Source organism: Procambarus clarkii, unplaced genomic scaffold, assembly GCF_040958095.1.
Source record: "Procambarus clarkii isolate CNS0578487 unplaced genomic scaffold, FALCON_Pclarkii_2.0 HiC_scaffold_98, whole genome shotgun sequence".
NCBI classification, from domain to species: domain Eukaryota; kingdom Metazoa; phylum Arthropoda; class Malacostraca; order Decapoda; family Cambaridae; genus Procambarus; species Procambarus clarkii.
In genome coordinates this window covers 1,857,207-1,875,348 of record NW_027189131.1, presented here as the reverse complement: position 1 = coordinate 1,875,348, position 18,142 = coordinate 1,857,207, and positions in this window count along the sequence as shown.

The window sequence follows — 18,142 nt, the reverse complement described above, 5'->3', positions numbered from 1 at the left end:
TTATATAAGTCTGACTCTGGCAGTTATATTAGCCTGCCTCTAGCAGTTATATTAGTCACACTTTGGCAGTTATATTAGTCTGACACTTGCAGTTATATTAATCTGACTCAGGCAGTTATATTAGTTTAATCTGGCAGTTATATTAGTCTAACTCTGGCAGCTATATTAGTCTGACTCCGGCAGTTATATTAGTTTTACTCTGGCAGTTATATTAGTCTAACTCTGGCAGCTATATTAGTCTGACTTTGGTAGTTATATTAGTCTGACTCTAGAAGTTATATTAGACTGACTCTACCAGTTATATTAATCTGAATCCGGCAGTTATGTTAGGTTGCCTAGCCCAACCACCATTGTAACCCAGGTTGCCTAGCCCAACCACCATTGTAACCCAGGTTGCCTAGCCCAACCACCATTGTAACCCAGGTTGCCTAGCCCAACCACCATTGTAACCCAGGTTGCCTAGCCCAACCACCATTGTAACCCAGGTTGCCTAGCCCAACCACCATTGTAACCCAGGTTGCCTAGCCCAACCACCATTGTAACCCAGGTTGCATAGCCCAACCACCATTGTAACCCAGGTTGCCTAGCCCAACCACCATTGTAACCCAGGTTGCCTAACCCAACCACCATTGTAACCCAGGTTGCCTAGCCCAACCACCATTGTAACCCAGGTTGCCTAGCCCAACCACCATTGTAACCCAGGTTGCCTAGCCCAACCACCATTGTAACCCAGGTTGCCTAGCCCAACCACCATTGTAACCCAGGTTGCCTAGCCCAACCACCATTGTAACCCAGGTTGCCTAGCCCAACCACCATTGTAACCCAGGTTGCCTAGCCCAACCACCATTATAACCCAGGTTGCCTAGCCCAACCACCATTGTAACCCAGGTTGCCTAGCCCAACCACCATTGTAACCCAGGTTGCCTAGCCCAACCACCATTGCTCCATTGTGCTCTTTGCTTTGCCTGTGCAATTTTGATAAATAGTGCAAATAATTACCTACAGTATTCCTGAAAGTACTCTTAAGCAACCTACCTTATTTTTGTGTATAGTTTTATATATTTTTTTTCATAGCTAGTTCTTTTATCATTGTCTTTTTGGCTTTTCTATAAAACAGCCCTCTTATGCAAACTATTATTGATGCAGACCTTAACCTCTTAACTAGTATCTATGACAATCAGCACTTTCATCTATCCATATCTCAACTATGGTATTTGTGCTTGGGGTTCTACTACCCAAAATCATTTACGTCCTCTAATTACTCAACACAAAGCTGCTATTAGGACAATATCCAACTCTGGCCCCAGACATCACTCGGTACCCCTACTCAAATCTCTGAATATGTTAGATATTAAGTCACTGCACATTCTCTCATGTGTATTATACATATATAAAACGCTAAACTGTAATGCCAATCCTGACCTCAAAAGCTTCATAGAAGGTTGTAACAGAACCCATGAGCACCACACCAGAAATAAATACAGTTTTGATATTCCTAGAGTACGACTTAATCAAACTAGAAATGCTCTACAAATCAAGGGACCCAGAATGTGGAATGACCTTCCCAACCATGTTAAAGACTGTACCTCTCTCAACCAGTTTAAGATAAAAACGAAGCTATACCTAATAAATTCCCTGTAACCTACCTTACCCCTCTATTGTCAACCAATGTCTGTTTTTTTAAAGAGCGCTGTTTGTCGACAGAATTGTATTTGTGCTGCTTTTTCAGCTATGTTTTCGTTCCATGTTTTCATTTTATTCTTTATGCTCAATTAGTATTAAGCTTTAGTCATTTAAGTTTTTCATGTCCGAAACACTTTGCGTAATAGTGGCTTTAGGCATTGTATGTACTAGCCCTATCTATAAATCCAGCACTCTTCGTAAAATCTCTTGTATGTATGTACCTTACCTAAATAAACATTTGATTTTTTTATTTTTTTTTATTTTAATGATCAAAATTGCAACTCTGCTGTTCAACAAATCCCTTGAGTGTCATACCTTCCCTGATATCCTTAAAAAAGCAGGAGTAACGCCAGTTCATAAAGGAGGTAATCCGGCAGACATAAACAATTATAGACCAATATCAAACCTACCCATACTATCAAAAATATTTGAAAAAATTATCAAAAAACAGCTCTACTCCTGTCTCGTAAAATTCAACATTCTTAGCCCCTGTCAGTTTGGCTTCAGCTCCCAAAAGAGTACCAACGATGCAATTATTAGTCTCCTTGATATAATTTACTCAGCCCTTGACAAAAATGAGTTTCCGATTGGACTCTTCATTGACCTGAGAAAGGCCTTTCATACTGTTAATCACAATTACCTCTTACATAAACTCTATCATTATGGAATCCGAGGCCTTGCACTGGACTATATCCAATCCTATCTTAGTGATAGACACCAATTTGTAACCATAATTAATATAACCTCTCCCACTCTACCAATAACCGTTGGAGTGCCACAAAACAGCATCTTGGGGCCTCTCCTATTTCTTATATACATCAATGATCTGCCTAATATCTCTAACATTCTGAAACCTATTTTGTTTGCTGATGATACTACCCTCATTTACTCTAGCCCCAACCCACATACACTAAATAATGTTGTTAATAATGAACTAAAAAACCAATAAACTAACACTTAACATAGAAAAGACCTACTACATTTTATTTGGATGCAAATCTACAAATGCAATTCAGCTTCTGACAGATAATGTAAACATTAGCAATAAAAATGATGGAAAGTTTCTTGGTCTATTCCTAGACAAGAGACTCAACTTCAGCACCCACATACAACACATAACTAAGAAAGTCTCTAAAACAGTTTGGATACTCTCCAAAATCAGATATTATGCACCGAACTCTGCTCTCATCTCTCTATATTATGCACTAATCTATCCCTATCTTAATTATGGTATCTGTGTATGGGGTTCAACCACTGCAAACCACCTCAAGTCCATCATCACCCAGCAAAAATCTGCTATCAGAATAATAACAAATTAGGCTTCCAGACAACACACAGCCCCCCTTGTTTAACTCCCTTAACATGCTAAACATAATCTCACTCCACAAATTTTCTTGTGTCAATTACATTTACAAAACCCTGTTCTTAAACACAAATCCTGCTCTGAAACTCTCCCTGGACAGATGTAATAGGACCCATTATCACCACACCAGAAATAAATATCTCTTTGATAACCCCAGAGTCAAACTTAATCTGTGTAAACACTCTATGCAAATAAAGGGACCCAGTCTATGGAACTCACTCCCTAATGAATTGAAAAGCTGTTCAACTTTTGCGTCATTCAAAAACAAAACTAAAAAGTACTTACTTTCATCTTCATAGTTTTTTACCTTTTGCTTTAAAATTTCACTGTATCTATTGCTACCCAATCTCCCAATCCTTTTGTACCCAATCTGAACATCTTTACCATTGTGATCATTACTGTCTTCTTATATGTGCTATCAATCTGCTGTATGGTGTCTATTAATCTTGTTTAAATTACCAATCAAGTTGTCAATGTAATCAATCAGAGCTTTAATATACCAATGTGCTTTACTATACTTACTAATCTCTCTCATCTCATTTTTTTTTTGTAATGTATCTGTTATCATTTTATTAATTCTGCTAGAATTTACCTACTTAAAATTATCTGTTAGATTAAGGACCTGCCCGAAACGCTGCGCGTACTAGTGGCTTTACAAGATTGTAAATACTATGCTATGTATCCTCTCAAACTTAATGTACCTTCTTGTATACAAATAAATAAATAAATAAATAAATATTACACAGCACATGATGTAAACAATGTTTTAGCGTGTAATCACGATGTTTCTGTAATTAACTTGAATGTAAGATCTCTTAGCAAGCAGTTTGATGATGTTAATACCCTGATTCAAACAGTTGACAACAAATTCTCTTTTATTGTGTTTACTGAAACATGGTTAAAAGAGGACACTTCTCAACTCTACAACATACCAAACTACTCAGCCATTCACAACTGTCGTCCTATACAAAGAGGTGGTGGTACTTCTCTTTACTACCACCATGCACTGACATGCATAAAAGTAATTAAATCTAGAGACTCTTATAGAGAGTATATATTTGCCTGTTTCAGATTCAAGGGTAACGATGCTGTCTTGACTGTGTGAGCAGTCTACAGGGTTCCTAACACTGATGTGACAGAATTTAACTCAAACCTTAGAAATCTTATACTAGAGAACCAACTGAACAAAAACCACTTAATTATTTCTGGTGACTTTAACGTTGACCTCTGCGAGCCTGATAACTCTCCTGCTGCTAGTTTCCTCAACTGTATGAATTCCTTCTTCCTCATACCTGTAATCAATAGACCTACTAGAATCACTGACAGTACTGCCAAGGCTCTTGATCACATCTGGACCATCATAACCTCTCCACTTACTTCAGGGATAATCATCGATAGCACTACAGACCTTTACCCCACATTTCTCCTAACCAACATTAACAAACCACCTCTAGAGCCAAGGGAGATAAGCTTTAAATTGCACAATGAAACTGCTATAGGCAATTTTATAGCTGCTGCTGCTAATATCAACTGGGAATCCGAATTAGGGAACATAGGAGCATCGAATTAGGGAGCATCAATCTAGCAGTGCAATCATTTCTTCAAAAAACTCTCAGCCTTTATAACACCCACTGTCCTATGCTAACGAAACAAGTCACAACTAAAAGGCTAAAAAATCCTTGGCTTACAAAGGGAATACTTATATCCATTAATAAAAAACATGACCGTGAGAAGAAGTATAGGTTAGGAATCGTCTCCAAAGAATTCTCAAAGAATTACTCATCATTGCTATCTAAAATAATTAGGAGAGTCAAAATTAAATACTACGAAGATAAATTTACCCACACAAAGGGCAATATTAAGAAAACATGGAGCACAATTTCTCAAATATTGGGATCAAAGAAGATTATAAATAACAAACCAATACTCCTGTCAAATAATGATGGTCTGTTTTCAGCCTCTGACACTGCTCTTGAGTTCAATAGGTTCTTCTCTTCCATTGGGTCATCCCTTGCAAATGATATTCCATCTTCCATACTAATATTCAGGACTATCTTACATGTAACTATCCACAGTCTCTGTACCTAATGCCTACTAATTCCACTGATGTTACTGACATAATCCTTTCCCTTAAAACCAAGTCTAGTGCCCTTGAGGAGATACCAACTCTTATTTACAAAAAAGCCTCCAGATTTTTAGCTCCTGCCATTGTATTGCTCTTCAACAAATCACTTGAACTCCAAACCTTTCCAGATATTCTAAAAAAAAAAGTGAGAGTAACCCCTGTCCACAAATGTGGCGATCCCACTGATGTTAACAACTTCAGACCTATATAAATTCTGCCAAACTTGTCAAAAATATTTGAAAAACTAATCTATAAGCAGCTTTACTCTTATCTAGCCAAACTCAATATACTTAGCTCTTGTCAATATGGCTTCAGACCCCAAAAAAGCACTAACGATGCACTTGTTTGTATGATTAACTTGATACATATAGCTCTTGATAAAAATGAGTTCCCTGTTGGGTTATTTGTGGACCTGCATAAGGCTTTTGACACTGTTAACCACCAAAACCTTCTTCTTAAATTACAACATTATGGAGTCAGTGGTCACTCCCTGCAGTACATTAAGTCTTACCTTACTGACAGGCTCCAGTATGTTCTGTGAATAATTCAATTTCTCCCACCCTACCCATCAACATTGGTGTTCCCCAGGGCAGCATACTTGGCCCTCTCCTCTTTCTCATCTACATTAATGACCCTCCAAATGCCTCCCAACATTTCAAACCAATTCTATTTGCTGACGACACGACCTTCATTTACTCCAGTCCTGACCCCCTTTCTCTAAATGTCACAGTGAATACTGAGCTAAATATTGCGACATGCGTGCAACTGGTCTAAAAATTTTTGCCAATGCTTTGCTCTCTTCCTTGTGTAGAGGGGGCTATGTCTGCTTGCCTCCTTAGCAGACATAGCCCCTCTACACAAGGAAGAGAGCAAAGCATTGGGAAAGAATTATAGACCAGTTGCACTAATGTCGCACATAATAAAAGTATTTGAGAGAGTGATTAGGAGTTAGGTCACCAATTTCATGGAGACCAATGACCTTCACAACCCAGGCCAACATGGATTTCAAGCGGGAAGAACGTGCCTCTCACAGCTACACAGATCACTATGACAAAGTCACTGAGGCATTAGAAGAAAAACAGAATTCTGATGTGATATACACAGACTTTGCAAAGGCTTTCGATAAAATACAAATACAAAATACAAATATTTATTCGGGTAAAGTACATACATACAAGGTAAGATACAAAAGTTAATGGATTTATAGATAGAGCTAGTACATACAAATCCTAAAAAAAAACACAAACTAAAACTTAATACTAATTGAGATTAAAGTATAAATAGTGTTGAGAACAAATAAGAAAAAAAAGGGCTATGTCTGCTACTTTAAGTGCATCTGGTATCTCCCCCATGTCCAAGCTCTTCCTCCACACCATACTGAGTGCCTGTGCTAACGGCACTTTGCATTTCTTCATAAATATTGAATTCCATGAATCTGTACCCGGGGCCGAGTGCATGGGCATGTTTTCAATTCCTCTTTCAAAGTCTAGTAAGCTCGTGTTGATATCAGTTATATTTACAGGGGTTTGGATATCCTGCATTAAGAAATTGTCTGAATCTTCCACTTACATGTTGTTTATTGGAGTGCTAAACATGTCCTTATACTGATTTTTAGGATATTACTAATTTCTTTGTCATCATCCGTGTATGAGCCTTCACTTGTACGAATAGGTCCAATACTGGCAGTGGTTTTTGCTTTTGATTTCGCATATGTGAAGAAGTATTTTGGATTTTTCTTTATTTCCTGAATTTCTGTTCTAACTGCCTTTCTTTAGTTTGTTATGAGTGTTTCAATTTCAGCTCAATTTCTTCAATCTCGATTTAAATTATTCCTTCTTTGACGGGAAATTTGTGTCTGCATAAGCATTTCCGTTATATTTTCCTTCTTTTATAGTGTTGTTTGCGTTCTCTTTCTACATTGGATCTCTTTCTGGCTTTCCTCAAAGGAACATGTTTCAGATAGACTTGATACGCTTCCAAAGTCAGTTTTTCTATTCCTTCTGTAGGACTTGTATTACTTAGAACAGTTTCCCATGGAATGTTTATAAGTTCCATGTTTATTATCGCCCAGTCTATCCTTTTATTATTAAAATTGAATTTACTGAATAGCCCCTCTCGCTTTATCAACATTTTAGGTCTATTCTGAGTATTGATGGTCGTTTGCACTTCAATGAGTTTGTGATCTGAATATGTGGTATCTGATATCGTAATGTCCCTGATAATGTCTTCATTATCCATAAAGACCAGATCTAGAATATTTTCATTTCTCGTTGGCTCCGATATCTTCTGGTTGAGTGAAAATTTGTCACAGAATCTAAGTAGTTCTCTAATCTGTGGTTAGTTAGGTCCAGATAGATTTCCTGGTATATTATTGTTTGCTATTCTCCATCTGAGACTAGGCAAGTTGAAGTCACCTAGGAAGATAATATCAGGTATCAGGTTCTCCAAATTATCAAGGCTATTCTCTATTTAGTTTATCTGTTCTGTGAATTCCTTGGCCGGTGCATCTGGCGGTTTGTATATTAGAATAATCACTAAGTTTATTTTCTCTATTTTTAATCCCAGTACCTCTACCACCTCATTTGTAACGTTAAGGAGCTCCGAGCATACAAGGTCTTCCCTAATATACAGACCTATGGTCCTCCATGTGACCTAATTTTCCTATCACACCTGTATAGCTTATATCCTGGAATCCAGATCTCACTGTCTAAGAATTCCCTTGCATAGGTTTCTGTGAAAGCTCCAAATACTGCATTTGACTCCGTGAGGAGGCAATTTGTGAACTGTACTTTGTTGTTTGTTCTTGTTTTTAGTCCTTGTATGTTAGCAAAGATGAATGAGGTTACTCTATTAGTGATAGTTTGACTGAGAAACTTTTTTGGCAAGCCCATTATGCCTGGACATATTAAGTTTGTTCTGACCAGTGCTGATTGTTATAGGGCAGTTGCCTGTCGTAGTTGTTGTTCCCTTTCAGTGTGTAATTGTATCTAATTCTGGAATGCAAGTGGGTCTGGCATCCAGTTCCATACACATGTCAGGATGGAAAAACCTACATATTGATCCGACTCGACACTCACCTTTCCTAAGCATATTTAAACATCTTTGGGGATGTTGATAACTGCATTATAATCCTTTCTTATTACCAGCATATCTATTTCTGCATATGCCCTTTACATAAAATTTGCATAAGTCTGTCCTTGTGGTCTGACTCTCTCTATCAGGGACCGTCGTAGTGTCTGGACCTATCGAGCTGTTAGTGCTGTCTGTTACACTTTCTAGTTTACTATCATCTACATCAGGGCCTACTGAGTCAGAGTTTACAACTTCCTGAGTTTCTGCTTTAGTTTTATCCCTGACTATAACCTCCGCACCTGGTATATTAGAATTATTGTTGTTCCTTTCCCACTCTCTCTGGTTGGCGGGTAGGCTTTCAATGAACGATGTTTTCCGTTCATGCGTCATGTTATCAAGAAGGTTTTTTAGGATATTCCAAGTAAGTAATTATCAAAAGAAGGCACCAAACCGGGAAGGCTATGTAGCACCATCAAATGTGCAGAATAATCAGAGGGCGCTAAATATCACCAAGGATGCCAATATGGGAACAAAAACGCATAAGGTGAACGATATCAAAAGTATCCGAGTCACCAAGAATTCTATTGAGGGAAAGGTGACCGCGAGGGGCGGTCGGAAAGCAAGACACACACTCGTCCTGGAAGTCAGGACATTCAAGAAGGACATGCACGACCGTAAGAGGGACAATGCAACTAGGACAATAAGGAGCAGGGCGGCGCTCCATCAAGTGACCATGGGTTAAGCGAGTATGACCAATACACAACCTCGCCAGAGCCGTTTCCCAACGCCGGTTACGGTGGTAGGAGGACGGCCACGAGGAAACACAACATTTAAGAGTACGTAGTTTGTTACCAGTAACAGACGACCAAGAAGCCTGCCAACGGGTAAGGACGGAGGAATGAATAACCGGGTAAAAGTCGGAATATGGAATACCTTTACGAGAGATGGGACAAGAGCGGACAGCTTCCTTGGCGGCAGCATCCGCATGCTCATTTAAAGACACACCAATATGGCTGGGAACCCAACAAAACTCAACCGACTTAAATTTACTGTGAACAAGAAACAGCCAATGCTGGATCTCGACAACTACTGGATGAACCAGATTAAAGGACCCGAGAGCCATGAGGACACTACGAGAGTCAACAACAACTACAAAGGAAGACTGACAACGAGAAAGCAGGAGACGAAGAGCATAGAGAATAGCATAAAGTTCCGCTGTAAAGATGCTAGTCTCCGGAGGTAAGCGACACATATAAGTGCGATCAGGAAAAACAACAGAGTAGCCAACACCAACCGCAGACTTAGACCCATCGGTGAAGACAGAAACGGAGTGGGAGTGAGAAGAAAAGTGCTCGAGGAAAAGGCGTTTTAGAACCGTAGGAGGGGTAAAAGCTTTAGTGATATGGGTCAAGGAAGTACAAAACCGCGGAAGAGGGACTCTCCATGGGGGCTAAGAAGGAACAACACGAGGAGAAACATTAGGAATACGAACGGAAAGATAATCCTGTAGGCGAGATAACCGGACAGAAAGAGGGAGGTGGTGAAGAGGAACAGGAACCGCAGGAGGGGTAAAAGTTAAAGCACGACAGAGGCGAGAGGAAGGATGTTGCAAGGACCGCGCAAGATAACGAAGACAGTAGCGATCACGGCGGTCCTGGAGAGACAGGAAGCCAGTGTCAACATACAAGCTAAGGACGGGAGTCGTACGAAAGGCACCAGAACTGAGGCGCAACCCAGTATGGTGCAAAGCATCAAGACGGCGAAGAGTAGGAGAAGCAGACGAGTAAGCAGGGCAACCATAATAGAGCTTAGACAGGACGAGAGAGGAATGTAAAGCAAGAAGAGTGCGCCTATCTGCCCCCCAAGAAGTATGGGACAAGACCCGAAGGAGGGTAAGGGCCTTAGAGCACTCAACACGAAAGTAAGAGATACGGGAAGACCAAGACAAACGAGTGTCAAGGAATAACCCCAAAAGCTCCGCGGAATCTTTGTATTCAAGGGGATGACCATAAAGTGACAAAGAGGGACGAAGAACGACCCGTTTCCACGTAAAAGTCATGGCACAAGTCTTAGAAGTAGAGAACTAGAAGCCATGATCGGTGGCCCAAGACGACACAGCATCAATTGCAAGTTGAAGCCGGCGCTGAAGGAGAGGCGAATCATCACCCTGACAGCAAAGGGTAAGATCATCGACATAGAGAGCAGAGAAGACACCTGAAGGAAGAGAGGAAAGAAGACCATTGAAGGCAATCAGAAAAAAGAGTAGTGCTCAGAACACTACCCTGGGGCACACCTTCGTATTGCTGAAAAGAGGCAGAGAGAGCGGTACCAAGGCGCACCCGAAAGGAACGACGAGAGAGGAAGCTGTGGAGAAAGAGAGGGAGATGACCACGAAGGCCAAAAGAATGAAGTTGAGATAGAATATGATATCGCCAAGTGGTGTCGAAAGCCTTTTCCAGGTCAAAAAGGACGGCAACAACGGAGGTCTTCGCAGCAAAAGCAGTACGAATATAGACCTCCAAGTTCACCAGGACATCTGTCGTGCTGCGGCACTTGCGGAAACCAAATTGAGAAGGGGAGGGGAGGTGATGGTGTTCCAGGAACCACATCAGACGAACGTTAACCATACGTTCAAAGAGTTTGCAGATACAACTTGTGAGGGCAATAGGGCGAAAGTCCTTAGGGGAAGTACCCAGAGACCCAGGTTTGCGAACAGGGAGGACAACGGCATCGAGCCAGTCCTCAGGGACTGACGACAACTCCCAGATCCGATTATACAGACTCAGTAAATACTGAGACGTGCACGGAGGGAGATGGCAAAGCATCTCATAATGAACACCATCGGAGCCCGCCGCCGTAGAACTGCAGAGGGCCAGGGCAGAACGAAGTTCAGAGAGAAAGAAGGGATCTTTATAGGGAAGCTGAAGACGAGTGCAGAAATCTAAAGGACGAGACTCAAGGGTGGGTTTACGAAGAAGGAAAGATTGTGGAAGATAGAGACCAGAGCTAACAGAAGAAAAGTGGGAACCCAGTTCGGAAGCGACCTGCAACGGGTCCGCCACAAGAGTATCATGGAGGTGAAGGACCGGTGAAACATCGGGAACGAACTTACCCGCTACCTTGCGGATACGCTTCCAGATCTGGGGCAGAGGAGTTTCGGACGTAATTGTTGAGACATAAGATGCCCAACATTCACGTTTAGTGGTACGGATGGCCCTATGGGCCACCGCACTCGCTTTCCGAAAGAAAAGAAAAGAATCGGCCGTCTGCTGATGGCGGTGCCTCTTCCAGGCTGCACGCTTACAGCGGACAGCCCGAGCACAGTCCGCATTCCACCAGGGAACGCACTTCCGCGGAACCCGAGAGGAGGAGCGAGGAATAGAGTGGAGGGCAGCGTTGAAGACAGTGTCATGAAAAAGGAGGAGAGCACGAGGGAGAGGCAGAAGGGAGAGGTCAGAGAGAGCAGCACTGAGGGTAAATAGGTTCCAGTCCGCCTTAGCAAACTGCCACCTAGGGAAGGAGAGGGAAGGGCGAAAAGAGAAAAAGGAAACAAGGATGGGGTAATGGTCACTTCCATGGAGGTCATCAAGAACCTGCCACGTGAAATCTAAGTAAAGAGAAGAAGAGCAGAGAGAAAGATCAAGACAGGAAAGGGTCCGGGTCCGAGTCCGAGAGTCCAAGTGAGTGGGCTCACCAGAATTCAGAAGAGACAGGGAAGAAGAGAGGAGAAACGGCTCAAGAAGGCGGCCCCAGGTATTCGTCAGAACGTCACCCCAAAGAGAATGACGACAATTGAAGTCACCCAGCAGGAGCACAGGCTCCGGCAGGGAGTCTAGGAGGTGTTTCAAATCAGGAAGAGAAAGCGGGACACTCGGGGCGAGATAAATGGAACAAACTGTGTACCATTTCCCCACAAAGATACGAGCAGCAGAACAATGGAGAGGCGAAGGAAAAAGTAAAGGAACAAAGAGAACATCAGCGCGAATCAAGAGGGGGGAGAGAGAAAGGAATAGCCACGAAAACGACCAGGACGAGCACCAAGCATCGGCTCCTGGAGACAGACACAAAGGGGCGAAAACCGCGAAATCATAAGTTGGAGTTCAAGGAAAATGGCATAATAACCTCGAAGGTTCCATTGAAGAATAGACATCGACGAGAAGAGAAAGGACAACAACAGAAAACAAGGAACAAAGGTGAAAGAGCAATATAGCACGTTAAAGAATATCAGGGTCGGGATCAGGATCAGCAAAGTCAGGGTTAGGGGGCATAGGTAAACTGAGCAAAGATGGAGGGAAGGAAATGGGAGAACAGACCAGAGGTGGGCAGGCGGGGTCCGGAGGAGGAAGAGGAGGAGACAACGGAGAGGAGCAGTTAAGGACAGCAGCACGAAGAGGGGGAGTAGAAAGAGGGGAGCGCACCTCAGCAAGGGCAGCAACCGAGAGGGAAGCAGGGGCTAAAGAAACCTCCATAGCAGGAACAGGGGGCGCAACCACCGAAATGGGAGGGGAGGAGCGAGAGAGGCAGAAGTAGGGTTCGAGGAAGAAAGCGAAACCTTCTTACCCGCCGGGGAGGAGGCAGGAGAGGAGCCAGGCTTACGCTTCTGACTTAAAGAGACAGATGTCTCAGCAACTACGTACTGGGCAACGGATTCTAGCGTCTCAACAGGTTAAGCTGAACGAGAGCACACATGATGGCCGTTTGGAGAGCGATGGACATCAGCCTGCACCGACAGGTGGCAGGGAGAGTCAAGAGACGGAGGGAGACGAGGAAGAAGACACAGGAGACAAGACAGACCGAGTAGAAAGAAGGGGAACCCCAGACAGAGGACCAGGAGGTGGATCCTTCGCGAGAGAACCCAAAGGAACAGAGGAGGAGGCAGTGGGCGTATCAGGGTCCAAGGCCCGGAAACGGTTGTGAGTCTGAGGAAGGTGGGAAGGACGAGGAGAGGAAGAGCGCAACATGCGAGCATAAGAGACATGAGCATAAGGCGGGAGCCGGTGAACCTGGTGTCTCGCCTCAGGAAAAGATAAACGCTCCCGGTGCTTCAAGTTGAGGATGGCTGCCTCAAGCTTGTAATGGACACACGCACGGGAGAAGGTAAGATGGGCCTCACCGCAGTTGAGGCAACGAGCCTGGGGAGAAGTGCACTCCGACTTTGAGGGACCTTCGCCACCACACAAAGGACAGAGAGAGACAGTCCCGGAGCAGCGGAGGGCACCATGTCCAAACGTCCAGCACTTGTTACAGAGCCGAGGAGAAGGAATGTACTCCTGGACAGAGCACCTGGCACCAGCAAGAATGACAGAGGGTGGAAGGGTCCTACCATCAAAGGTAATCTTCACAACCCGGAGGGGTTGGCAGCGACTACCACAAGGGGGACGAGTGAACGTGTCCACCTGGAGAATAGAATGGCCCTGGGCAGCAAGGATATGTCGAATATCGTCGTGGCAGTCTCACAGAACTCGAACACCGGTCGCAATATGGGGCGGGAGCAGAATAGTGCCAACACTGGCATTCAACTGAGCGTTCTTCGAGACCCGAACAGGGGTCTCGCCAAGGCAGGATAAGGCAGCCAAGCGGGAAGCAGCATCCTGAGAAGGAGCAGCAACGACACGTGTACCGAGACGAGTGGGGTTGAAAGTAACAGAGGCATCCACGGAATCAACGAGATGTCGATGGAGGGAGCAACCGTCAGGAGATGCAGAATCAAGAGGGAGGAGATCAAAATATTTGGCCCACGAAGCAGGACCAAATAAGGCTTGATAGGTATCAGAACGGGAAGGAATCGAGCGAGGGCGGCCGTGACGAGGACGGCGATGAGAACCCCCAGAGAGAGAGGCGCAGTAGTTACAACTAGAGATGGAGCTGCGCCAGGGGACGAGGTAGTCACCAATGGGGGCTTGGGGCTCGACCCAACCACAGAGGAGGGAGGGGAGCCGAGGGGAGGAGTCAGTGAGGCCAAAGGAGGAGCAAGGTCGGGGCCCAATGCAGCGGAGGCTACAGAGCCCGGTCTTCCAACACGGACCGACTCGGGGGTTTGGTCGCTCACCCTACGAGCCTGAGAAGGTAAAGGAGAAACAGTAGAACCAGTAAACATCATTGCTACGAGAAAAAATATTCATTCACGAATGTGCCCCCACACCCACCACGGAGCCACAATTAGAGGCAGGACACCCAACAAGAAGCTATTGCCGATCATGCCGGGGCCTCCTAGGGGTGCGTCGTGAGTATACGCCACACAAACGCCACCTTAAGAACCGACAGTCCGTCGAGATCAGGTTCAGTGACGAAAGGGGGATTGACAATAAAAGGTTCCCCTCGCTCTCGACGTTGGGTACTACAGTTCTACGGGTGCAAGAGTATGCCTCCTCAAGCACCCGGGTGTCAAAACAGAAGAAGTCCAAAGGAAATACCAATACAAGCAAAAGGTTGGCAGGAAACGGCAAGCAGATAGGAGAAGAGGGGGGAGAAAAACGAAACAGAAGGAAAAGGAAAAGGTGCTCAGCATAATTGGAGAGGACGGCAGCAGGAGCACAAGGCTAGAAAAGGACAGAGGACTGTCCCAAGGACCATCACACTCCGGCAGCCGCCCACGAAGCCCCGCCATGGCAACAACGAGCTGAGCGGGGAGGGGAGCAGAAAGAAAGATCAAGACGGGAAAGGGTGCGAGTTCGAGAGTCCACATGAGTGGGCTCACCAGAATTCAGAAGAGATAGAGAAGAAGCGAGGACGAACGGTTCGAGAAGACGGCCTCGGGTGTTTGTCAGAACATCACCCCAGAGGGAATGTCGACAGTTGAAATCACCCAGAAGGAGCACCGGCTCTGGCAAGGAGTCCAGGAGGTGCTTAAGATCAGGAAGGGAAAGCGGGGCATTTGTGGGGAGATAAATAAAACAGACTGTATACCATTTACCCACAAAAAAAAACGGGCAGCAGAACAATGGATAGGTGACAGAAGAAGTAGGGGGACGAAGGGAATATCACATCGAATTAAGAGAGCAGTAGAGTTACGGGCCCCAGCAAGAGCTAGGGGATGGAGGAAGAAAGGAATAACCACAAAAGTGACCAGGACGAGCACCAAGCATTGGTTCCTAAAGACAAACACAAAGTGGAGTAAACTGTGTAATTAGAAGTTGGAGTTCATGGAAGTTGGTATAAAATCCACGAATATTCCACTGAAGAATAGACATTACCAAAGAGAAAGTAACAGTAAAGGCAGTAACAGAGAACAAAAAAAGAAATAAAGGTATAGAAGAACACAGTTTACTAAAAAATCTTAGGATCAAGGTCAGGGTCAGGATCAAGAGCAGGGTTGGCAAAATCAGGGTTAGGGGGCATGGGTAAACTTAGTAAGGATAGAAGGAATAAAATAAAATAAATCAAATGTTTATTCAGGTAAGGTACATACATACAAGAGATTTTACATAAATTGATAGATTTATAGATAGAGCTGGTACATACAATGCCTAAAGCCACTATAACGTAAAGCCTTTCGGGCAGGAAAAACTTTAATGACTAATACTTAATACTAAATGAGTATAAAGAATAAAATGTGTTGAGAACAAATAAAAATAAAGATAAAAAGGGGGAAACATGGCTGAAAAAGCAGCACAAATACAAATAGGTCGACAAACAGCGTTGTTTAAGAAAACAGACATGGGTTGACAATAGAGGGGTAAGGTAGGTTATAGGGAATTTATTAGGTAATGCTTCGTTTTTATCTTAAACTGGTAGTCTTTAACATGCTTGGGAAGGTCATTCCACATTCTGGGTCCCTTGATTTGTAGAGCATTTCTAGTTTTATTAAGTCATACTCTTGGAATATCAAAACTGAATTTATTTCTGGTGTGGTGCTCATGGGCTCTGTTACAACCTTCAATGAAGCTTTTGAGGTCAGGATTGGCATTACAGTTCAGCGTTTTATATATGTATAATACACATGAGAGAATGTGCAGTGACTTAATATCTAACATATTCAGAGATTTGAGTAGGGGTACCGAGTGATGTCTGGGGCCAGAGTTAGATATTGTCCTAATGGCAGCATTGTGTTGAGTAATTAGAGGATGTAAATGATTTTGGGAAGTAGAACCCCAAGCACAAATACCATACTTGAGATATGGATAGATGAGGGAGTAATAGAGCGTCACCAGGGCATAGTGGGGTACATAATATCTGATCTTAGAAAGAATGCCAACAGTTTTTGAAACTTTTTTTGATATATTTAGAATGTGTCCCTGGAAATTCAGCTTGTGGTCAATGAGAATGCCAAGGAATTTGCCATCTAATTTGTTACAAATATGGGTAGTGTTAATTCTGAGATTTATTTGATTAGAGGATTTATTGCCAAACAGAATATAGAAAGTTTTGTCAATGTTAAGGGTGAGTTTGTTGGCAGGTAGCCAAAGATGGACTTTATTTAACTCAGTATTTACTGTGGCATTTAGAGCAAGGGGGTCAGGACTGGAGTAAATGAAGGTTGTGTCGTCAGCAAATAGAATTGGTTTGAGGTGTTGGGAGGCATTTGGAAGGTCATTAATGTAGATGAGAAAGAGGAGAGGGCCAAGTATGCTGCCCTGAGGAACACCAATGTTGATGGGTAGGGTGGGAGAAATTTAATTATTCACAGAAACATACTGGAGCCTGTCAGTAAGGTAAGATTTGAGATATTGCAGGGAGTGTCCTCTGACTCCATAATGATGTAATTTAAGAAGAAGGTTTTGGTGGTTGACAGTGTCAAAAGCCTTCCGCAGGTCCACAAATAACCAACAGGGAACTCATTTTTATCAAGAGCTGCATGAATCAAGTTAATCATACTAATAAGTGCATCGTTAGTGCTTTTTTTGGGTCTGAAGCCATATTGACAAGAGCTAAGTATATTGTGTTTGGCTAGATAAGAGTAAAGCTGCTTGTAGATTAGTTTTTCAAATATTTTTGACAAGTTAGGCAGGATTGATATAGGTCTGTAGTTGTTAACATCTGTGAGATCACCACATTTGTGGACAGGGGTTACTCTCGCTTTTTTTAGCATATCTGGAAAGGTTTGGAGTTCAAGTGACTTGTTGAAGAGCAATGCAATAGCAGGGGCTAAAGATCTGGAGGCTTTTTTGTAAATTAATATTGGTATCTCTTCAAGGGCACTAGACTTGGTTTTAAGGGAAAGGATCAGTACTAGAAGATGGAATATCATTTGCAAGGGATGTCCCAATGGAAGAGAAGAACCTACTGAACTCAATAGCAGAATCAGAGGCTGAAAGCTGACCATTGTTATTGGACAGGAGTGTTGGTTTGTTATTTAAAATCTTCTTTGATCCCAATATTTGTGAAATTGTGCTCCAAGTTTTTTTAATGTTGCTCTTTATTTTGGTAAATTTATCTTCGTAGTACTTAGTTTTGGCTCGTCTAATTATTTTAGATAGCAATAACGAGTAATTCTTTGAGAATTCTCTGGAGATGGTTCCTAACGTATACTTCTTCTCAAGGTCATGTTTTTATTAATGGATTTAAGTATTCCCTTTGTAAGCCAAGGATTGTTAAGCCTTTTGGAAGGGAGCAAGAGAACAGACCAGAGGCAGACTGACGGGGTCCGGAGGGGGAGGAGGCAACTGAGAGGGGCAGGCAAGGAGAGCTGGAGGAGGGGGGGGGGGGAGGCAGAAGGCAGGGAGTGCGCCTCAGCAAGGGCAGCAACCGAGAGGGAATCGGGGGCGAAAGAAACCTCCATATCTGGGACATGGGGTTCGACCACTGAAATGGGAGGGGATGTAGTGACAGAGTCAGATAGAGGGGGTGAGGAAGACAGCGAAGCCTTCTTACCAGCTGGAGAGGAAGGAGGAGAGCAGCCAGGCTTACGTTTCTGACTCGAAGAGACAGGCGTTCCAGTAACAACGTACCAGGCGACAGAC